This window comes from Electrona antarctica, assembly GCF_951216825.1.
Source record: "Electrona antarctica genome assembly, chromosome: 6".
NCBI lineage: Eukaryota > Metazoa > Chordata > Actinopteri > Myctophiformes > Myctophidae > Electrona > Electrona antarctica.
In genome coordinates this window covers 47,808,693-47,829,558 of record NC_136811.1, presented here as the reverse complement: position 1 = coordinate 47,829,558, position 20,866 = coordinate 47,808,693, and the positions used below count along the sequence as shown (strand labels likewise).

The window sequence follows — 20,866 nt, the reverse complement described above, 5'->3', positions numbered from 1 at the left end:
GCATGGTCATCTCACAGTGGATGGTCATAGTAGGGTGCATGGTCATCTCACAGTGGATGTAGTAGGGTGCATGGTCATCTCACAGTGGATGGTCATAGTAGGGTGCATGGTCATCTCACAGTGGATGTAGTAGGGTGCATGGTCATCTCACAGTGGATGGTCATAGTAGGGTGCATGGTCATCTCACAGTGGATGTAGTAGGGTGCATGGTCATCTCACAGTGGATGTAGTAGGGTGCATGGTCATCTCACAGTGGATGGTCATAGTAGGGTGCATGGTCATCTCACAGTGGATGGTCATAGTAGGGTGCATGGTCATCTCACAGTGGATGTAGTAGGGTGCATGGTCATCTCACAGTGGATGTAGTAGGGTGCATGGTCATCTCACAGTGGATGTAGTAGGGTGCATGGTCATCTCACAGTGGATATAGTAGGGTGCATGGTCATCTCACAGTGGATGGTCATAGTAGGGTGCATGGTCATCTCACAGTGGATGTCCTCCAACCACCTCATCTCACAGTGGATGTCCTCCAACCACCTCATCTCACAGTGGATGTCTTCCAACCACCTCAAGCTGAACCCAGACAAGACTGAGCTTCTGTTCTTCCCAGCTAAGTCCTGCCCTATGCGGGAGCTAACTATCTCAGTAGACAACGCCCTGGTAAAGTCTGTCCCGACAGCCAGGAACCTTGGTGTTGTCCTGGACAGTCAGCTCTCGTTCAAAACACACATCACAGCTGTCACTAGATCCTGTAGGTTTACACTCTACAACATACGACAAATTAGACCGTTCCTCACCCAGGAGTCAGCCCAGGTCCTAATCCAGACAACAGTCTTGTCAAAACTTGACTATTGTAACTCCCTCCTTACTGGCCTACCGGCATGTGCACTTAAGCCCCTCCAACTGATCCAAAATGCCGCAGCCCGCTTGGTCTTCAACCAGCCAAAATTCTCACACGTCACCCCCCTTCTCCGCTCCCTCCATTGGCTCCCGGTCGCTGCCCGCACAGAATACAAAACTCTGATGCTGGCATTCAAAGCAACCAAAGGCATGCCCCCCCCCATATCTCACAAGTATGATCGTACCCTACAAACCCTCCCGCGCACTCAGATCAGCCAACGCAGGGAAGCTGGAGGTACCTTCACTAAAAACGCCGGGACAACGCTCCACACGTCCCAAACTCTTCTCCCTTCTGGCTCCAAAACTATGGAATGCACTTCCCATCACAGTCAGAACTGCAGCCTCACTCCCAATCTTCCGCCGTAGTCTGAAAACCCACCTCTCCAGACTCCACCATGGCCCGTAGCACTTGCCCTAGCCTATCCCCTTAGATAGCACATTATGTAGACTTAGATAGTATTTTAAACAGACTTATAGCTTGTTACGTAGACAGCTCTAGAATTGCACTTTATGTAGTCATAGCACTTTATAGTACACATGTATAATATATTATATAGTATGTATAGTTTACATAGATACTCCACTGTTAGGTTCTTAGTTTACGCATGATTCATGATACTTTTTATATATGTGATGTATGCCATGCTTTTGTTATTGCTTAATGTAAGTCGCTCTGGATTAAGAGCGTCTGCTAAATGCCTAAATTGTAAATTGTAAATTGTGGTTCATTTGGAAGCGAACCGAGTCCGGCCTTTTTTTGGCGGACCATGGTTTGTTTCTTTGATCCGCACCAGAGTTCGGATGCACGTTCACACCAACCGAACCGAAGGGGTAAGCAGACCACGGTTCGTTTTAAACCAACCAAACACTCCCGGTGTGAAAGCGCCCTAAAAAAACACAGTGAAGCAGCTTTCTGCTTCTAGGGGTCGACGGCGTGGAACAAACTATAAAACACAGTGAAGCAGCTTTCTGCTTCTAGGGGCCGACGGCGTGGAACAAACTATAAAACACAGTGAAGCAGCTTTCTGCTTCTAGGGGCCGACGGCATGGAACAAACTATAAAACACAGTGAAGCAGCTTTCTGCTTCTAGGGGCCGACGGCGTGGAACAAACTATAAAACACAGTGAAGCAGCTTTCTGCTTCTAGGGGCCGACGGCGTGGAACAAACTATAAAACACAGTGAAGCAGCTTTCTGCTTCTAGGGGCCGACGGCGTGGAACAAACTATAAAACACAGTGAAGCAGCTTTCTGCTTCTAGGGGCCGACGGCATGGAACAAACTATAAAACACAGTGAAGCAGCTTTCTGCTTCTAGGGGCCGACGGCGTGGAACAAACTATAAAACACAGTGAAGCAGCTTTCTGCTTCTAGGGGCCGACGGCGTGGAACAAACTATAAAACACAGTGAAGCAGCTTTCTGCTTCTAGGGGTCAACGGCATTGAACAAACTGTAAAACACAGTGAAGCAGCTTTCTGCTTCTAGGGGCCGACGGCGTGGAACAAACTCCCACTGCTCTTTGTTATTCATGTCCTCACTGTGTTTCTGTAACAACGTTCTTTTGACGGGGTGAGGTTGTTAGCCCCACCCCCAACCTGGAGGACCAGGTGCTGATAGCTGGCCATGGATCGGACACACTCTTCGCAAGCCTGCATCTAGCATCACAAGATACGCCGTTCTGGAACCCACAAGGGAGAAGGAAACACCTGGCGCAGTGACCTGGATGGAGAAGGAAGAGATCTGGCCACACATGGGGAGTTGGGGACAGCTGGAGAACATGGCCCAGGACCGGGATGTCTGGAGAGCTCTTGTTCGTGGCCTATGCCCAAAGTTGGGCTATAGGCGTAAGTAAGTATGTCCTCACTGTATTGAATTACTGATATTATTTTAATGTTTTATGCCTTGCTTTTCTTTTATTTATTTCTCCATTGCTCTGTAAAGCACTTTGAGCTGCATTTCATGTCATGAAAGGTGCTATACAAATAAAGTTGTATTATTAATTAATGACTTAATCAATAATTTCCATCCCTAGTTAAAATAGATTATTTAGGTATATGAACAAAAATATGCTATAATTATGTATACTCTTTTCACGTAGTCTTTTATTTGACATGTATCCACATGGAACGTGACATTTATCCACATGGACAACATATCGGTCACGGTGTGACCGTCAAAATAGTGACTCTAAGGTGTCGTCCATTTTAGAACGACTGAAAAAATATATATTTCTTCTCATAGTGTCAACTCACAGCCTCACAACAGGGACAAATACCTCATTTATGTTGACAAAACATATATATATATATATATATTATTATTTTTTTATTTTATTTTTTTCCTCCCCTTAAAAGAACGGTGTCAGTGTAAAAGTAGAAAATAAAACATGTCCATTGACAGAGCCATATGGAGCAGGGGGTGGTATGAGCCCCGGGGGGCGTGGTATGAGCCCGGTGGGTGGGGGGGGGGGTCCTTGAAATTAAACAGGGTGATGAGGGGGCGACACATGGTAAAAGTCAAGGGACCCATACAAAGAATTCCGCGACTCCACAAATGGGTTCTTCTAACCCACTGTTGGGGGACGATGCTAACGTACTAACTACAGCATGTCTCTGGGGCTAACGTGCTAACTACAGCATGTCTCTGGGGCTGCTGCTGTCTGTATGGGGACCGTAGCTAACGTGCTAACATGCTAACTACAGCATGTCTCGGGGGCTGCTGCGGTCTGTGTGGGGACCATAGCTAACGTGATAACGTGCTAACTACAGCATGTCTCTGGGGCTGCTGCTGTCTGTGTGGGGACCGTAGCTAACGTGCTAACTACAGCATGTCTCTGGGGCTGCTGCTGTCTGTGTGGGGACCGTAGCTAACGTGCTAACTACAGCATGTCTCTGGGGCTGCTGCTGTCTGTGTGGGGACCGTAGCTAACGTGCTAACGTGCTAACTACAGCATGTCTCTGGGGCTGCTGCTGTCTGTGTGGGGACCGTAGCTAACGTGCTAACATGCTAACTACAGCATGTCTCTGGGGCTGCTGCTGTCATGCAGCATGCTGTCGTAGACCAGCCTGTAGACGCGCAGCACCTCGCGGGCAGCGGGCCGCGAGGTGCGAGGTCCGAGTGCACCTGGAACAGGTGGAAGTGCGCCACGTCGCCACCGCCAACGCTGCCCAGCAGGTGGCGCGTCACCGCCGGGATCTTCCACACGTCCGTCTTCTCGTCGTAGCCCGGCATCAGCTCGTCCACGAAGGCCACGCCCCCCTCTTCAACCTCGCCGCCGCTGCCAAACGACCACAGCTGCTCGGGCGCCACAAAGTCCCCACTGAGCTCCCAGTGGCCGCATTTAGCCAGCAGGCCCCGCGACGCGTCCACCTCGGGGAGGGCGTCCAGGTCGTTCACCTGTCGGGGGAGGGATGTTGGCGATTATCAATCAATCAATCAATCAATCAATCAATGCTTTGTTTCAGACGCAGGGAGATCCATATCACAGAAGAATAAAATACATATAAAACATGGGGATTTAAACAATCCCCTAAAAGTGAGACCGTGCATACCTGGGGGTGCACAAATACACGCCAACCCCAGGGAGATACAGGGTGGGAACCCAACCCCAGGGAGATACAGGGTGGGAACCCAACCCCAGGGAGATACAGGGTGGGAACCCAACCCCAGGGAGATACAGGGTGGGAACCAAACCCCAGGGAGATACAGGGTGGGAACCCAACCCCAGGGAGATACAGGTTGGGTGTACAGGGTGGGAACCCAACCCCAGGGAGATACAGGGTGGGAACCCAACCCCAGGGAGATACAGGGTGGGAACCCAACCCCAGGGAGATACAGGGTGGGAACCCAACCACAGCAGTAATGAATCTATATGAACTGTTTACAGGGTTATTCACAGCAGTAATGAATCTATATGAACTGTTTACAGGGTTATTCACAGCAGTAATGAATCTATATGAACTGTTTACAGGGTTATTCACAGCAGTAATGAATCTATATGAACTGTTTACAGGGTTATTCACAGCAGTAATGAATCTATATGAACTGTTTACAGGGTTATTCACAGCAGTAATGAATCTATATGAACTGTTTACAGGATTATTCACAGCCGTAATGAATCTATATGAACTGTTTACAGGGTTATTCACAGCAGTAATTAATCTATATGAACTGTTTACAGGGTTATTCACAGCAGTAATGAATCTATATGAACTGTTTACAGGGTTATTCACAGCAGTAATGAATCTATATGAACTGTTTACAGGGTTATTCACAGCAGTAATGAATCTATATGAACTGTTTACAGGGTTATTCACAGCAGTAATGAATCTATATGAACTGTTTACAGGATTATTCACAGCAGTAATGAATCTATATGAACTGTTTACAGGGTTATTCACAGCAGTAATGAATCTATATGAACTGTTTACAGGATTATTCACAGCAGTAATGAATCTATATGAACTGTTTACAGGGTTATTCACAGCAGTAATGAATCTATATGAACTGTTTACAGGGTTATTCACAGCAGTAATGAATCTATATGAACTGTTTACAGGGTTATTCACAGCAGTAATGAATCTATATGAACTGTTTACAGGGTTATTCACAGCAGTAATGATGGGACAACGCTCCACGCGGCCCAGACTCTTCTGGCTCCAAAACTATGGAATGAACTTCCCATTACAGTCAGAACTGCAGACTCACTCCCAATCTAAACTATGGAATGAACTTCCCATTGCAGTCAGAACTACAGACTCACTCCCAATCTAAACTATGGAATGAACTTCCCATTGCAGTCAGAACTACAGACTCACTCCCAATCTAAACTATGGAATGAACTTCCCATTACAGTCAGAACTACAGACTCACTCCCAATCTAAACTATGGAATAATCTTCCCATTGCAGTCAGAACTACAGACTCACTCCCAATCTAAACTATGGAATGAACTTCCCATTGCAGTCAGAACTACAGACTCACTCCCAATCTATAAACTATGGAATTAACTTCCCATTGCAGTCAGAACTACAGACTCACTCCCAATCTAAACTATGGAATGAACTTCCCATTGCAGTCAGAACTAGAAAGGTCGCAATTTTAAAAAATTGCAAAGTGTGGTTGCCGCAGTCGCTTACATAGTCCAACTAAAAAATACTTGAGTTGACTTTTAGATCTTCCCATGTTAAGTGAATGGGGAAAATTAATTCACTAATTAATTAATATCAATAATTCAACTATACAACATTTCTCTTAGCAATGAGCAAGCACACCATTCCCGATGAAGTCGTCGATTTGACATGGCTCAAGTGCCTACAGTCAAAACTGTGGGAGTAGCGTTTCAAAAAAAGTCTTACTCCAGTAAAAATAAAGTGTTACAATTACAATAGTCTGGCAATCACACTAATAATAAATAAAGTGTTACATTACAATAGTCTGGTTGCCCACACTAATGAATGAAAAGAAAAGGTAAGGGGAACAATAGTATGGTTGCCCATAGGCAACCACACTAATAAAGTGTTACAATTACAATAGACTGGTTGCACTAACTAGCTTTGGGGATGCGTCAGAGCTGGATTCCTGAATGGGAAATTCTGGGCACAAGCCCTGCAGGGCCCAAAGAGCAGGGTGGCACTGAAGAAAATTAGGCCAATTAAGTCAGAGGCATTCACCCTGGAAATCTTAATTATAGCGGCTCTCATATAATGTTATGTATTGTTACATATACACATAATAAAGTGGTGAAAGAACATAACCAGCTGATCAGTCAGTCTATCATATGATTCTAAAGTAAAGGGCCCCAGCACGAAAAGCTACTATACCCGCATACGGCCTGTTTTGAAACCGAATATACAAAAGATATTTTGACACTACTTTTCTTTCACTTAAAGGAGGAAACTGATGACAAAAAGATACAAAAAGAGAGAACTATGACTCATTTCGACTTCATGTTGACATATCCGTGGTGCAGTAGATCATATCATGGAGATGCGGTCCGGTACGCTCTTAACCCATTTAGACCTGAAGACGTTTCTGCAAATGTCTTCTAAATCCTGACAGTTTTCTGAAAAGCCTATGTTTCTATGTCAGTCGTTCTTAAAGTTTTTCATGTCAAGGACCCCAAAAATATATGTAATTGGCCGCCGACCCCCATCTGAAAATATGTTGTTCCAGGGATCCCCCATGAAGCAAAGATTGAGTTAAAAACGATCGCTCTGACAGAATATATATTCAAAGATTTGCACCACATTTTCTCGATTTTTCAAAAATAGCAGACCTACAAGCTCGTAGCGCGGCACTCGGTGCCGCACTATGAGCTTGTAGATCTGCTATTTTTCAATAGCTAAAGTATAACATAATTCTTAAAACACCAAAAGGGGTTCCCGCCCGTCACTACACCATTGGTTCTAAAAGTTGGGGTCTCAGCTAGTCCTTAGAAGGGTAGAAACTAAAATCAGCCAGATAATGTATCATTCATTCATTCTGTACAGTACTATGCTGCGTGAATAAACATACAATTTGATAGCATACAGTAGATCACCCAGGTTTTATGGTTTTTCAATCCCCACACGTGTATGTATAAGTGTTGCAACACTTAAAATGCAGAATATGAAATGCTGGGTGTATGACTTGACTACCGCGGCCTGAATGATTCAGCCCTGCAGCCCTGGTGTGAGATATGATCTGGACAACAGATGTCAATATGAAGTTGAGGATAACATTGACCACTTCTGTGTCTTCTGTCTCTCTCCTTTCTTTCGTAATCTTTTTTGTCATCAGACGGACAGCTTGGTCATATACTTCTCTCTTTGTTGACGTTTTGTTAACGCATCCTCCTGCCGTTAACCCAGTGGTGGAAAGTAACTAAGTACATTTACTCAAATACTTTCTCATATAATGTTATGTATTGTTACATATACACATAATAAAGTGGTGAAAGAACATAACCAGCTGATCAGTCAGTCTATCATATGATTCTAAAGTAAAGGGCCCAAGCACGAAAAGCTACTATACCCGCATACGGCCTGTTTTGAAACCGAATATACAAAAGATATTTTGACACTACTTTTCTTTCACTTAAGGAGGAAACTGATGACAAAAAGATACAAAAAGAGAGAACTATGACTCATTTCGACTTCATGTTGACATATCCGTGGTGCAGTAGATCATATCATGGAGATGCGGTCCGGTACGCTCTTAACCCATTTAGACCTGAAGACGTTTCTGCAAATGTCTTCTAAATCCTGACAGTTTTCTGAAAAGCCTATGTTTCTATGTCAGTCGTTCTTAAAGTTTGCAGTGCCCGGTGTCGAGTTGGTCGGACCCATGGTTGTCCAGAACCGCCACAAAAGGCCTCTGCCTGGGCCACAGCTGACATCACAAGGCCTCTGCCTCTGCAACTCTCTATTTGGGCATGCCTAAATACGGGTTCGTCCCACCGACTTCTGACATCTGCATAGACCCCATATTTGGGCATGCCTGACAAAGATGGGCATAAAAGGTGATACCGCTGACATCACCATGACTTGACCAGCTCAACAGAATGATACATTGGCTAATAGATGGCAGTTACAGATCACCTTTTTTACATGCCAATATGCCGAAAGGTACCCGAGCCTACCGCAACTGGATGCGTGATGCACAACAACGTGCACGGAGAGCTGAGTCAGACAAAGCACGAGATGCACGCCTATAGCTGCAAGATCTGTGATTGGTGTCAATGCGGGATGCACACTCAGTCCACGCATCACCCTGTGTCCAACCGACATCATATATCCATTCACTCTGCCCCGCCAACAGTTTCCAGTGAAACCCTGCTTCGGCATGACTGTCAATAAGTCTCAGGGCCAGACATTACACCGTGTTGGGGTCTTCTGCATGAGGGACTTCTTCAGCCATGGCCAGTTCTATGTGGCGGCCAGTAGGGTTAGCAAATCAAACAGGCATTCTTGCTCGAGATGAAGAGACAAACAAGAAGTGCCAGTTTATCAGCAATGTTGTTTTTAAAGAGGTCCTTACAATATAAGTCCAGTGCCCGGTGTCGAGTCAGTCAGACCCACGGTTGTCCAGAACCGCCACAAAAGTCCTCTGCCCAGGCTCCCACGGGCACTGGCCTGTGGGAGCACTGGTAAATTCAGTCCTTTATTTCCGAGTCAGTCAAGGCTGCTTCTGTGATAATCAGGTCCTCTTCTTGGGGTTGGTTATTGCATGTTTGTAATTTGCACATTGATGTGCATTTCAAGCCATGTCAAGCACGTGCATCCTGGGAGCTTGCATTTGCGACTGCAGCAGCTGCAACACTACATCAGGAGCTGGAGATCCTTCTGCCCCTAATACATACATGCAGCATCATATGCTTATGATATTTTACAGTATATTTTACATGCCAAATAGTACTGAAAGCTGTCTTACTCCAATTGGCCAAAGGGTGGCGCTATAGCACTGAATTGAATGCAATAGTAGAGGGTCATGTTCTGTTTACAATTACAACTGACTGTGTCCAGATAGCTCAGTCAGTAGAGCTCTCACCTTCAGACCACAAGGTTGTGTGTTCAAATCCGGGTACTGACAACTCAGCTTGTCAGTCTTATTTGTGCATATTGTTCTTATTCCGTATTGTCTTCTTTCTTGGTCCCGCCTTATCGCTGCTTGCAGCTATATTTGTCTTTTACTTTTCACTTGGTGCTGGTCACTTTGGGTGTTTTGTTATTTTTATAATTAGTTTTTTTAATTTATTGAACTTATGATGTGTTAATAGCACAGCCAGACTCTTCACATACTAGAGCATGTCTGAAATAAATGTCAGAGCTGAAATCGACATGTAAATAAATGCTTAAACATGTAGCTAGGTGTAATCTTAGGGTGCACTCACACGGTTCATGCAATTCTCTGTGCTCGTTGGGTGTTGTGTCATGGCCGCCCAGCGGCCCAATGCATTTCCAATGGAGGTCACATGGTTTGACCCAACATTGTGTTGTGTGAGGGGGAGGGGCGCAGTCGTCCGCCCCTCCCCCTCACACAACACAATGTTGGGTCAAACCATGTGACCTCCATTGGAAATGCATTAGGCCGCTGGGCGGCCATGACACAACACCCAACGAGCACAGAGAATTGCATGAACCGTGTGAGTGCACCCTTAGAGACCACAGAAGTGAACCTTTCAAGCCTGTTTTCTCAACTCGCCGTTTCTCTGCAAGACATTACTCTATAAGCCACATCTCCAAAACTGGTGGGTCAAACTGAATAACCAATGTCAATTTGAAGCTATGATTCCCTGCTTTCATATGACATGGACAAAAAAAAAAGAAAAAAAATCCGATGGCAGTCCCTCAGTCAAATGTATTCATTCACTGTGGCAGCAAATGTGTAAATGGGTAAAAATGGCCTGTCTTGGTTTAAAGCCCACTCACCACGACAAGGTGCAGGCCGAGAGTGGGGACAAACCCCCCCCCGCCCCAACAGGGGGAGGGGAGGGGTTGAGGGGGATTGGGGGGGGGGGGGGCAGAACACATTATAATATTACAGTCAACATGAAGCATAATATACAGAACACATTATAACATTACAATCAACATGAAACGCATATTACAAATACACTTTACAAAATGAGAGTGAGACTTAGACGTCTTCTTCAGTGTATCGTCATCATCATGGGATGTCTAGCTCGATGCCGTGCAGCCACGGCCCTCCGGTGGTGGTCTATAAAAAGGGGACCAGGTGAACGGCAGTCTGCTCGAGCATGTCTAGTAGGTGCCTGCCAGACAGACCCTACTAATTCATGGGTCTTCCCAGAGAGCAGATAAGACACAGAAAGAAGAAAACCGCGTCACAGCCTGGGCCGCGTCATAGAAGGAAGATACACACCTGTCCATCTCCTGCATCAGCTTGATCACGCCGCACCTGTGTGGAACCGCCCAGGTGTGGCAAGCAGTATAAAAGAGTAATATACGGGATATGGAAACAGAGTGGAAAAAACCTACCTGAGTACACAGTCTACAGAAAGGAGTAAAACAATACTCTACTCAACAGGCTTAGTGGAAATACTTACCGGAGATAAATCCTATCCTATTTACCTTCATAGACTGTTGGATTATATATATACTTACCGGTATCTGAGTTGAACTGCCTTATCTGAAACCCGAGAGAGAAAGTTAAATCGTACTTATCTGTGGGACCTTGTTCAGTTAACCTGAACCAACCGGTGATGATTCGAGTTGAATTACGTACCTGTGATGTGCAGAAATCCACAAATAAAGTGGAATATGGAAAAGGAGTGAAATACCTACCCGAGTACATTCCCCTGAAGACGACAACAGTGTTATCCTTTTACCCTGAAATGAACTTAAAGTTGGCCCATGCTTTATATCGCTTACTGTTGAACCTCATTACCCTGAAAAAGTTGACTTTGTGCAATTCAAATTTCTGCAATATTTCTGCCTGGTTTGGCACCTTCTCGAGTGTATCAGTCACCACACTTGGCAGAGGCATCCCAGGACGTACCAGCGAGATGTCAAGACCTTTGATGACACTTTCGCCTCTCCGTGAGCACTCTGTGAGTGTTGCTTAAAAGACAGTGACTTATCCAGGTATCTTTGGGGGCTTTCTGGAACGCCAGGTGGTTGTTTATGAACACGTCCAGTTCCCCGTTTACTTCACTGTTGAGGGGGGGGGGGGGGGGGGGAGTAGAACAGAGCTCACAACACACTGTATACATACATACTTCACTGTTGAGGTGGGGGAGCAGAACACAGCTCACAACACACTGTATACATACATACTACACTGTTGAGGTGGGGGAGCAGAACACAGCCCACAACACACTGTATACGTATACTTCACTGTTGAGGTGGGGGAGCAGAACACAGCCCACAACACACTGTATACGTATACTTCACTGTTGAGGTGGGGGAGCAGAACACAGCTCACAACACACTGTATACGTATACTTCACTGAGCAGAACACAGCTCATAACACACTGGGTATACATACAAATAAATATACATAAATAATATTTGATTTTGCACAGTATAAAAACAATACGAAAGGAAAAAGTGAAAAAGGAGGCAAGAAGCCCAAAGGGTGTATACATGTGTACAACAAAGCATTTAACAAAGCATTTAAAAAAAATTATTTGAAAGCAACATACAAATTATTTCCAGATAACATGATTGCATAGTATAAAGAAAAGGACTAGAACATGATTGAAAAGACACTTGATTATCTACAGTATGTCATGATTATCGAGACAGTATTGTCAACATAGTTGCCACATCGGCTTCTATAAAGATAATAATTAGAATAAGAATCATTTAAATGATCTGATTAATCAGAGCAAACTTCAATTTGTTGTTCTATAAATGAAGAGAAGACAGTAGAGTATGTGTTGTATAGTGTAGTATCTGTATTTGAAAACTGACTATGACTGGTACGATAAAGGAGAGTTTGAAGATGAGTACCCTGTCTAGTGTTGTGTTTGTGTATTTAAGAATATGCTTGAAAGTAATTAGTAAAAGGTTTGGGAATAGAGTTGGGGGTATGTTTGAGCTTATAAATAAGTGATTGATCTGAAAGACAGTAAATTGAGTATTACAGTCAACATGAAGCATAATGCAGTAAGTCGCCCTGAGGGCTAGAAGCGACCTCGCCACGGCAGACTGCTGGGCGAGCACTGGTGCTTTGGCATGGGGGGGTCAGATCAACATATGGAATGAATTCTGTACTGGCCATATATGGAGCATGTCTTGAGTGTACAGGGTTTGATGAGGTCAGATCAACATATGGAATGTCAGAACAGGTCGGCTCCATATATGGAGATCTATGGGTGGCAGCGGGGGCAGTGTCGAGTGTACAGGGTTTGATGAGGTCTGGCCATATATGCAGCAGTCGAGTGTACAGGGTTTGATGAGGTCTGATCAACATTAGTTGATGCGAAAGTGAGGTCTAGCAAACACCAACTCGGGATTCCTGGATCGCTGCCCTCCACAATTTCCTATCCAACATCAGGTTCTTGAGCTCTTCAGTGTTGTCAGCCAAGCTGTCGCACCGCAGCACGTCTACATAGGTGTTTCTTTCCCCTCCTGGCTTTGCCCTGGGTTGGCTCCCATAGGGTAAATTTACTTGCCTCAAGATCTGGGTGCCTGACGCAGTGTCCTGCCAGCCTCATCCTGCCCTCTCCGACTTTGTCCGTGACCCGTGGTAGGTCCCCATAGGAGGTCCACATTTCTGATGCAGTCCGTCCATGTGACACCTGCATTCTTGTGTAGACTCCATCCAGGGCTTTTTCCTGTTGTATTGTAAGGATCCATGTCTCGGCCCCATACAGCAGTACTGACTCCACAGTAGCTATGAACAGCCGCCTCTTAAGGTCTTCTCCCATATCTGATTTCCACACTCTCCTCATCCCGTGCAAAGCTTTTCAGTTGAGGAAGTCCAGGCCCCGAGGTACTCGCTCGAGCACCGTCCCATCTGCAGTGGCAATGGTTTTGTCCTCGGTGTTGACTGTCATTACCTTTGTTTTCTTGGCATTGAGCTTGAGTCCGATCTTCCAGCACACCTTTTCTACTGCCCTTCCTTTCTTGACTGTATCTGAGATTAGGGAGATGTCGTTTGCATAGTCGAGGTCAGTGACCATGATGGGGTGTACTCGCCTTGACTTCCTCAGGACCAGAGTGAACCCCAGTGCCTCCTCTCTGCCATTGATTGCAAGTCTCAGTGCATGAGCCATCACTACAACGAACAGGAAGGGGGCAAGAGTGTCACCCTGTAGGACGCCTGCATGGTGTCACCGTCACAGGTTTGGACCTTGGCTCGAGTCTGGCTGTAGCTTGACTCTATCATCTGGACCAACTTTTCTGGATCTCCGTAGGCACATAGAATACTCATGAGTTTCCCCCGGTGGATGGTATCGAAAGCCTTTTGGAAGTCAATGACACCGCTGACAGGTTGCGCTCCCTTACCCCTTCCAATATCCTCCTCAGTGCCGGTATCTGCCCGACTGTTCGTTCTGGGCGGAAGCCGTTCTGTGAATTTCTCAGTAGAGGCCTGGCCTTAATTTTCTGGCCTGTTGAGAACTCTAGTTTTCGCCGGCTGCCGGGCGCGGCTGCACTGATAACTTTGGGGCGGGACCGTCTAGAGTTTGAATGGACAGGTATCAGTCAAAAGGGAGACATCAAAGAGGAAGGATGGGTGGGATAAACATATGGATGTCAGAAGAGGTCAGCTCCATATATGGAGATATAAGGGTTTGAGGTCAGATGTAGAGTTGCTAGCGGCTCCATATATGCAGATATAGGTGATGATCCAGTCTTCTCCATATATGGCTATGCAGGGTTTGATGAGGTCAGTGTCGTGATCTTCATATTATGGAGACGGCCATATATGGAGAGTGTCACAAGGCATTATGGACTGACGACCATATATGGTGGTGTGACGTGTCACGAGGCGTGACGCACTAACGGCCATATATGGAGTCACTGAAGGACTGACGGGTACGGTCACAACAATTATTAGCAAACAAACATTACTTCTGTTCCAAATATATATTACAACATGAGTGAGACTTGGGCGTCTTCTTTCATGTATCTTCATCGGATGTCCAACTCGATACCGTGCCACCGTGCTGTGTTCAGCAAGGTCAGTTGTCGTTGTGGCAGATCTCCCTCCTGTGATGCTTTCTCCTGGGTCCCAGATGTTGCGGTGACAACCTGTGGGCCCAGCACCATCCCACTCCTGCTTCCAGGAGGACTACATCCATGCCTTTGTAGACACAGGTCCTCAGGGAAGGATCGGAGCATCTCTTGTTCAAAGTCAAAGTCTGCTGTCCCATCATTGGAGTGGTCCTGGAAATCTATGGGTTCTTCCTCTCATTTAGGGGGATTCTTCCCAGTGGCTGTCGGTTTCATCAGGCGGGTGCCTGTACTGGGGTCCTTGCTCAACTTACCAGGGATCAGCAGTTTGTTAGACAAAGTTGGAGAGAGCAACAACATGGTATAACAATGAGCTGTAGCTGCAGGAGGCACAAATCGCCTACAACAGACTTCGGCCCTTACCAGCCAAAGCCATTTGAGCAATCTCTTTGAGAGGTGAGCCGCAGCCAAGGAGCGGTGAGCTGTAGCTGTGCCGTGTTCGGGAATCATTGGATTAGTTGATTTGACCCCCCAATCCAACCCTTTGAGTGCCAAGCAGGGAGGCATTGGGTCCCATTTCTACAATCTTTGGTATGACCCGGCCCGGGGATCAAACCCCGACCTCCCAGTTTCAGTATTTGGCTGCAGCGAAGACCAGGGTTTAGGTAGATTTGTAGGACCTTTACAGAGGCATTCCAGGATGTACCAGCGAGACGTCAGATTAGAGAGACCCTTGATGACACCATCACCTTCAATTCCTTTGTGGGTGTTGCTTAAAAGACAGTGCCATATCCATCTGCTGGAGCCAGACGAACGCTCAATCATGGCTTCCAGTCATCCCGGTTCTCCATAGATTTGGTCAGTTCGTTGGTACTCTGCACTCCTGCATCATTCTTGAGTACATCCACGTATATTAGTGTGGGATGTCCTCGTGATTGATGTCCGTGTGTTGGTTCCAACAGCACTTGAGGTTGTCTTTGGCAGTGTCCCGCTAGTCTCATTCTCCTTGCTGCTACTTTCTGGCTCACCCGTGGTATTCCCTCATACAGGTGGTATTCCCTCATACAGGATCTTGTTGGTAACATGTACATTCTTGCTGATGTTAAGTACTGCACGCAACATTCTGGTGGATCACCCGTCTAGAGACCTCTGCAGGGTTGGCTTCAGGGTCCATAACAGACTACCGTTGCATAGAAGAAGCAGTTTGATTTGATGGGGAGGTTGGAGTTCCATACACCGGTCATGCCATTAACCCATATACTGCCTCCTGCTGGACGCAGAGCCAACCGCAGACTGCCGAGCCTATTTCAATGCAGCACAAACTGGATTGACATCCTGTCTGTAGCATCCATCTTTAATGCTAAATAAATAGCATCACTGCTAGCGAGCTAAAATGAAGCCATCCTTGCTCTAGAAAGCACCAATGTTTCCATCTAAACCACCGGATAATCAGCAAAGACCTCCAAACATTGCGCATTTTATCCAAACCATGGAGAGCTCCATAGATTGAGTTATTCAGCTTTTTAGTCAGCCGGTATAATGGGAGGTGGACGGCAGCGTGGTTACGCAATCCGGTCTAGGATCGCTAAAGAAGGAAAGGCCAAGCCAAAATAATAATAAAAAAAAATCAATCAGTTTTGATATCAATAATAAAGCTTATCAGACGGAACATTACGCCAGAAGCAGTTGCTGGTTGGATTCCTTATGACGGAACGTTCCGCTAGGAGCAGTAAAACTGTTAAGGACCGTCCATGCAAGTGCCTTCCCCTCGAGATCTTGCTTGGCCAAGTTAACCCATGAGCCCAGTTAGTCCTGGGCTCATGGCTCTGTCTTTTAAGGCCAACACTAACTACTCTTCAGGAGTTGTTGAGCTTGTTCATGTTGTCGGAGTGCAGGCTGATGACGTCTGCATAGTCCAGGTCTGTCAGGACAACTGGGGGTGTCGTCTCGACCTCCTTGGAGTTAGAGTGAAGCAAAGATCCTGCTCTTTTGGCAGATGATGTGGTCCTGATGTCACCATCAGTCCAAGACCTTCAGCTCTCACTGGACCGGTTTGGCTGACGTGTACGGCGGCTTTAGGTGAGGATCAGCATCTTCACATCTGAGGCCAGGGTTCACAGCAGGGAACCGATGGATTGTGCAGTCCAAGTAGGTTAAGTGCTGCTCAACAATGGAATACCAGAAGAAATGGTGAAGGCAATAGCAGTGAAGTATGAGAACCCCGTCTGCTTTGTGCAGAGCATTGAGGGACCAACAAAATAATTCCAGACAACCACAGGCATCCTTCAGGGTGACACACTGTTCCTTTTCTGTGTCATTGTCGCTGACTATGTCCCCAGGCAAGCGATAGATACCATCTCCTCCAAAGGTCTCACAATAGGCAAAGTCAGAAGTGGTCGACCGATCTTGACTATGTGGACGACATCGCACTGATTGCTGAACACATATTCTCTGCTCAAGGGCTGTTATCACTAGAAAGTTGGCCTATTGCCGAAAAGACAGAATGCCTGCTTCTAAATGAAGACACTGATGTCACAGCGGTCTATGGAGTGGATGTTTGGGCGATCAAAGAAACAGAGGTATTCAAATATATTGGAAGGTCTGAGGAAGGGCTGCGGCCCGAAACGTTATCTACCAGTAAAGATATTTTGGGAGCTTCAAATGTTTTTTTCATTTCTTCATTCAAATATATTGAATCATATGTAGTCAGTAGCAGAAAGGACTTGACAGGCCTAGGGTGCTTGTAATAAGCTACATCGTATATGGCAGTCAGACATCTCAAGAGCTACCAAGCTCAACCTGTACAAAGCCTGTGTGGAAAGTATCCTTTATGGTGCCAAAACAACAATGGACAATGAATAAGGAGTTTTGGGATCTTGACAGAAAATGTGTCTCTCATGAAAGGACCATCCCAATAAAGCTCAGATTTATGGAGGCATCATTCCTCCCATCTCAGTTGTTGTAGCACAAAGAAGACTCTGTTTTTCTGGACACTGCCAGAGGAAAAGACCAGGTCATTTTGGATATTCTTCTGTGGAGACTACCCTGCCCATCAAGAGGAACAAGACCTCACATCTCCAGATATTGTGAGTAGGGACACAGGACTGACCGAATGAACTTGGTGTGGCAATGAGCAACAGAGACAAGTGGAAGCAGCTTGTGTCGCAGATCGAGGGCCCTCGAATGATGATGAGGGAAGGTGCATGAGTTTAAGTACCTCTGGGTCTTGTTCACGAGGCAGGACGGAAAATTAGATTAGCCAGAGAATCGGAGCGGCAGGGGCAGTAACCATACTGTACTGTTGTGACAAATAGAGCAATCTTTGTTCCTACTCTCACCTATGGTCATGCAGTGTGGGTCATGACTTACTTTAAGACTTAGTTCCTCCCGTTCCTATTGGAACATTGGGCGACGAGTCCCCTCCATTTGCTCCGGGCTCTGGTGCCCCTTCTTGCTCCGTGCCAGCTGACACCCATCTGGCTTAGGTCTTCCTTGGCTGTCTGTCTCCATGTCTTCTTTGGCCTCCCTCTCTTCCTCTTTCCACCTTCTGGCATCCAGTCCATTTCCACACTTGCCGGTCTATCTCTTGGCAGTCGTCGTGCCCAGCCATTCTCCTTCTCCTTTTCAGCTACAACGTCAGACAGTGCTGCTACTCCTGCCCTTCTCATCACCTCCTCCTGTCAGCGACGATGTCAGACAGTGCTGCTACTCCTGCCCTTCTCATCACCTCCTCGTTGGTGATGTGTTCTCTCCATGAGATCCTCAGGATGGATCTGAGGCAATGTCGGTGGAAGACATCCAACTTGTTGGTTGACACTGGCCGTCTTCATCCACGTCTCACAGCGTAGGTCGCTGTTAGGATGACCACTGACATGTAGAGGCGTAGCTTGGCTTGGAGGACCAGATGTTGCAGAGCCATTGGAACACTCCTGCAGCTTTTGACGTCTTTCTCCACGTCTCCTGTACTTGAGATGTTACTTCCAAGATAGGTGAAGTTGTCAATGTACTGTCGTGTTGGCCTAGGGTGAGTGGTGGAAGGTGTTGGTGTTGTCTGACGGTCATGGCCTTGGTTTTTTCTTGGCTTATCTGTAAAGCAACCTTTTCTTCATGCTCATGTAGATTGTTGGTCATCTCTTGAAGTGCATGCTGGGTATGACTTCTTTCGTGTAACGTCAGAGGTCCAACTGTGTCGTGGAGCCATGCCCACATCTCTGGTCCCAGGTCAAAGAGGCTGGCTTCCGAGGGTTGTCTGTATAAGGGGCAGGTGTTGATATGGTCGGTGGTCTGCTCAGGGTCACCGCACTTGCATGCCGCACTGTCCGCCAATCCCCACTTCTGCATTGATGCATTGAAGCGCCCAACCCCAGTTCGTAAGCGGTTCAGTGTAGTCCATTGCTGGCGAGGTAGGTCCTCTCCTCCTATGGCGCCATCTCCTGGTTCCCAGATGTAGCGATGCATGCAGGAGGGCCCGGCTGACTACCACTCCTGCTTCCATGTGGCTGCCAACCATGCATCTCTGGAGATGTCCTCAGAGGTGGAGTTGAGCATCTCTTGTGCTGCCTTATTGTAGAGGTGGCGGGACTTGAGTCAGCTTGGAGGCGCTGGAGTTGTTGTGTTATGCAGGATGTGCCAGTCGTGCTTCTGAGCTTTCCTGGCCAGGACGAGGGTGGCAGCCTCCCGTCGGAGGCTGGCCGGCGCCATTCCCGCAAGGACTGGCAAGAGGAACACAGAGGTGGGCTTCAGGCATCCCGTTATGATTCGGAGGGAGTTGTTAATTGCCACGTTGACCTTTCTCGCATGAGGGCTTCTGCTCCAGACTGGGACGCAGTATTCCGCTGCAGAGAAGACCAGGGCTTGGGTGGATACACGCAGCATCTTAGCGGAGTATGACTTATCAGAGCCTGGGTCATGACCGAAAGAATAAGGTTGTGGTTACAAGCGGCCAAATGAGTTCTCAAACAGGTGGCTGTCAAGTCCCTTAGGGTGAGAAGTTAATTTGAGTACTCAGAGTAGAGTTGCTGCTTCTTCACTTGGAAAGGAGCCAGCTTAGGTGGTTCGGACATCTGGTTAGGATTCCTCTCAATCGGAGGTCCTCGAACATCCCGCTGGAAAGGGACCCCTAGGAAGCCCAACGATGAGATGGAGGAATTATATCTCCAAAATCTTCCGGGAACGCCTCGGGATCCCCCAGAATTAAGTTACCAATGTTGCTTTGGAGAGGGAGGTCTGGAGCTCTCTGGTGGAGCGGTTTCCCCCACGACCCGACTACGGAGAAGATGTTGAAGATGGATGGACGGCCCTTTGTGGTGGTACGTGTCAGTCTGATGCCTCGGTAGTCGTCTTGCTTTTGAGAGGTCTCCAGCTTTAGGCACAGGCATGACGTTAGGTCGAGATCAGTTCTTTAAGACCATCGGGGGAATGCCATCCAGTCCAGCACTTTTGCCCTCCCTTACTGTGGATTCCGTCCTGGCCAAGCTCACTGGCTAGTCGATGTGCAGGTTCTGGAGGGATGCTGGTATATTTTCCTCATATATCAATCTTCTTTTATGAGCAGTCCAAGTAGCATGACTGTACGGTTATTCATTAGCAATAGCGGTTAGGAGTCAATCTGTTGAAGTAGTATGTGATCTGTCACTTAATATATAGCTTCAACCTATAGGCTCTGTAACCTTGAGAAAGAAAGAGAAAACAAAAGAAAAATGCTCATTATTAGCAAGTTGTTGTTCTAGCTTACTGTAAATTGTTCTGGATTAAGGGCATCTGTTAAATACCTAAATTGTAAATTGTACATTGTTGATAAAATAATCAAAATATATACACACCTTGCTGTGTGTGTATATATTTAATATTATTTTATCAACAATGTACAATTTAGGCATTTAGCAGATGCCCTTAATCCATATAGTAAAGGTAATATAGTTACCTTGCCATGATGGGAGGCCAATGAATGATGGGAAATTAAATGAAATTCGTAGATTGTCTTGAAGAAATATACACGCACGCACGCGTGCATTAACATCCACACCACCACAACGAAGCTGCACTAATTAATATGTTAATTTGTGTCACTAGAAGAGTGACACAAATTCAACGTTTGCCACCTGGAAAGTACTACAAAAGGGGGTTAATCAAACAGAAACTACAACATGTGGCCAACCTGGCGGGAAGGAAACAACAAGATAGGGAAAACATTTGGCCAACCTGGCGGGAAGGAAACACAACCTTGGGAAGGAAGATATTCAACAGTTGGTACTTTGAAGAGATGTGATCTGAAACCGAAAACTAGAGGAGAGAGAAAACTAGCCTGAAAACCAAGGTACGGGAGGCCGGGTAGCCGAGCACA

General features: G+C 46.4%; 1 pseudogene across 1 annotated transcript; it reads right to left on the bottom strand.

The window, feature by feature from the left end:
* Positions 1 to 3,014: 3,014 nt before the first annotated feature.
* Positions 3,015 to 19,398, bottom strand: LOC306925115 (protein O-mannose kinase-like; annotated as a pseudogene). The gene is made up of 4 exons (XR_013792522.1): positions 19,154 to 19,398; positions 10,728 to 10,797; positions 3,913 to 4,294; positions 3,015 to 3,838 (listed from the first exon to the last, which is right to left on the bottom strand). The product of XR_013792522.1 is annotated as a protein O-mannose kinase-like (transcript).
* Positions 19,399 to 20,866: the final 1,468 nt, after the last annotated feature.